At 44.6% G+C, this 3,714-nt stretch overlaps 1 non-coding gene across 1 annotated transcript; it reads right to left on the bottom strand.

Moving 5' to 3' along the window:
• Nucleotides 1-1,508: 1,508 nt before the first annotated feature.
• trnar-ucu (transfer RNA arginine (anticodon UCU)) lies at nt 1,509-1,581 on the bottom strand. The gene has a single exon. It is a non-coding gene; the product is annotated as a tRNA-Arg (tRNA).
• Between the last annotated feature and the right edge of the window lie 2,133 nt (nt 1,582-3,714).

Here is a 3,714-nt window from a genome sequence, read left to right as displayed (position 1 = left end):
TGTGCTCCGGGTTGAGAGAAGAATCACAGCTGACCACTGTGCTGTTGGTGCTGCTCTCTCCCCGGAGCTCCGGGATTTCCTTGGACAATAAACTCTGTTGGTGAACCCCGACTCTGACTCAGAGCCTGGTGATTTTCAGCAGTTGCCTTCCCACAAATGTTTGTCCAATCTGTGGATGTGGCACTCCAAGTACTCCAACGATGGCCTCACGACCTCACATCTCCATCATAGCCTCCTTGCAATTGTATTCAATACCTTGACTAAGAAAGGTAAGGGCCCAAATGCATAGCCACAGCCCCATCAGTTCCAACCTTGAACCCCCAGATTTCAATCATTTCCATTGACATATTGGACATCATCATAAATACCAAACATGCAGGTAATCTGGGGTTCAGCTGGTAATGTTGACAGAATATAGCTTAGACTGACACCAACACAACCAAAACAGAAGTTGCTTTGTCCATAGATTGGTAGGCCTATATGTTGGAGCCCCAGTGACCTCATGGGTAAGGCACTAACTTCCTAAACCAGAGATTGTGCGCTGAAGTCTTATTTGGGGTTTTGATTTGTTGAAATCTTCACTGTGCAGCTGATCTTAATCCTGTGTGGTCACGTGACCATGGCAACAAAATCAGGCATTCTCAATTGATCCTCAGCTGGAGAAATTTGACCAGACAGAAAATTGGCCAAACTAAATTAAACAGCAGCTATCGGCTCGAGAGAACAGTGCAACTAAGATCAAAGAGCGACAAAGATTCAAGAAGAACCAGTTCCAACCAGACTGAGGGTTATATATTGCGAAGTGTCAGCCTGAGCCAATCCACTTTATAGCTCCTGGCATGACAACAGTGAAGGGTATTGGTGTGACCCCATTGGATGATGTGAACCCAGCTCATGACCGTATTGGCCAAAGCGACAGAAGATTCTGGAAGATCAGATACAGGAGAGGAGGAAAACACACCTGACCGCCAAACGCTGAGCAAAGCCTTGACTGGGTCCTGCAGTGGAGCTCTGACCGTCTGCTCCAAACCTGTTCATAAAAGACTTCGCGTGAGAAGGGCAGGCCATTCAGCCCATCACATCCACACTGACCCTCTGAAGAGCATCCCACCAAGGCCCAACCCCTATCCTCTCAGCCTGCATTCCCCAAAGCCAATCCACCAAACCTGAACATCTTTGGGCTGTGGGAGGAAACCAAAGCACCCGGAGTACCCCATGGAGAGAATGTGCAAACTCAACACAAACAGACACCCAAGGGAGGAATCGAAGCCAGGTTCCTGACATTGTGAGGCAGCAATGCTACCCACTGAGCCACCATGCCATCCCCAGGAGAATCTCAGCAGGTTTTCAGCCATTGTGACTGTGCTGTCTCTTTCAGACAATTCACCTCAATCCTGAAAATCGTGTGCAAGAAGATGGCGGGCACCACTTCCCATCAACTGAATGCAGACATGGAGATTTTCCCCAAAGTACATTAGAAATCCAGTTAACAAAGGACAAGTAACTGACACCCCAGATGGGACTCGAACCCACAATCCCTGGCTTAGAAGGCCAGTGCCATATCCATTAGGCCACTGGGGCCACACAGTAGGCGCGAAATCACAGCCTTTATGTACTGCACCCGACCTCTCATACTGTGTGTTTCTGAGTGTTATACTCTCACTGATTGTTTTTGACCCCTACCATCTCATGATAAATTGTTGGCTGCTTGATTAATCAATCTCACGTCCCATTTGTCCCCAAACGGACAGTTGAGAAATTAACCAAACTCCAATGTTGCACAACTCAAGTCTAAGGAATATGGAGCAGACGAGAAAATAGCAAAGGGCTCAATGTTGTTTTGTGCAGCACCTTGAAGATATTTACAGTTAGTGGGGAAGGAGTAAGTGGAGATGTTGCAAACAGCTGCATTGAGGACAAATCAACAGAATCATTGCAGGCATTCAGCCCATTATGGCTGTGCTGTCTCTTTCAGACAATTCACCCCAAGATCTCCCAAATCCTGGAATTATCTTGTATAAGTTTCGAATAATCATCGTTAAAAATCAGACAACACCAGGTTGTAGTCCAACAGGTTTATCTCAAAGTACTAGCTTTCGGAGCGCTGCTGCTTCGTCAGATGTTTGTGGAGTATAAGATTGTAAGACACAGAATTTATGGCAAAAGTTTACAGTGTGATGTCACTGAAATTATAGATTGAAAAAAATGTGGATTGTGTGTGAAGTCTCTCATCTTTTAGAATGACCAGGTTGGTTTCAGTTCTTTCATGTGTAAATCACAAAATGCTTTTCATTTCCAAGTGAAATGGCAAGCTATCCAATAAAAGTTAAATGCTGTGAATGCTGGAAATCTGAAAAAGAGAAAATGCTGGAGAAATCATGACTCAAAAACATGATTGAGTTTTCTAAAAAAGTCACAAAGAGGATTGATGAGGGCAGAGCGGTGGATGTGATCTATATGGACTTCAGTAAGGCGTTCAACAAGGTTCCCCATGGGAGGCTGATCAGCAAGGTGAGATCTCATGGAATACAGGGAGAACTAGCTATTTGGATACAGAACTGGCTCAAAGGTAGGAGACAGAGGATGGTGGTGCAGGTTTGTTTTTCAGACTGGAGCCCTGCGACCAATGGAGTGCCACAAGAATCAGTGCTGGGTCCACTACTTTCCGTCATTTATATATATGTTAGTATCATTATGAGGTTTCATTAGGAAGCTTGGAGATGACACCAAAATTGGAGGTGTAGTGGACAGCAAAGATTCCCTCAGATTACAACGGGATCTTGATTAGAAGGGCCGATGAGCTGAGGAGTGATGGGTGGAGTTTAATTTAGATCAATGTGAGGTGCTGCATTTTGGGAAAGCAAATCTTAGCTGGGCTTATAGACTTAATGGGAATGTCCCAGGGAGTGTTGGTGAACAAAGAGACCTTAGAGTGCAGGTTCATAGCTCCTTGAAAGTAGAGTCGCAGATCGATAGGATAGTGAAGAAGGCGTTTGGTATGCTTTCCTTGATTCTAAATCAGTTGTGTACAGTCTATGCAGAGAGATAAGAACCAACAAAACATTGGAATGTTGACATTTCTCAAAGCTTCTGTATCATTGTGAACAAAAAGGCATTTTGTACTTGGGCAGGAACCGATCTCTGTTCATTGTCAGGCACCGAGAGGGTCTGAGAATTGAAAGATTGATGTGATAGTTTGTCAGAAAGACCTGAGACTGTGTTGTTTCCCTGTTACACCTTGGCAGCAGCTGACCGAAATTTTAGTGTATCCCTCAACATGTCATCTGAGATGTTGGAACATGCTGGGCTGTAACACTCGCTTGATGCCAAGACTTTACACTTGCAAATGACTATGTGTGCCCTCGTAGCATATTGGGTAAACCACTGTCCTCCTAAGTGTGGGATTGTGGGTTTAATTCCCCTCTGGGCTGCTTACATTTTAAGCTTGGTCTTTGTAGCTGACTTTTGTTCCATGCCAACTTCATCACGATCCAAATTGACTGCAATTTTCAACTACTCTGTTCAAAATCACTGTGCCTGTATTGAGATTATGGCGAATGATGTGTAATAGAAACTTGCAGAAGGCAATTCCAGGATTTGTGAGATCTTGGGGAGAATTGTCTGAAAGAGACAGCGCAGCCACAATGGGCTGAATGTCCGCTAAGATTCTGTTGATTTAGAACATAAAACATAGAACATAGAACAGTACAGCAC

This window comes from Chiloscyllium punctatum, chromosome 18, assembly GCF_047496795.1.
Source record: "Chiloscyllium punctatum isolate Juve2018m chromosome 18, sChiPun1.3, whole genome shotgun sequence".
Classification (NCBI taxonomy): Eukaryota; Metazoa; Chordata; class Chondrichthyes; order Orectolobiformes; family Hemiscylliidae; genus Chiloscyllium; species Chiloscyllium punctatum.
Note: the sequence above shows the minus strand (reverse complement) of the source record. Positions and strands in the feature narration are given on the sequence as shown.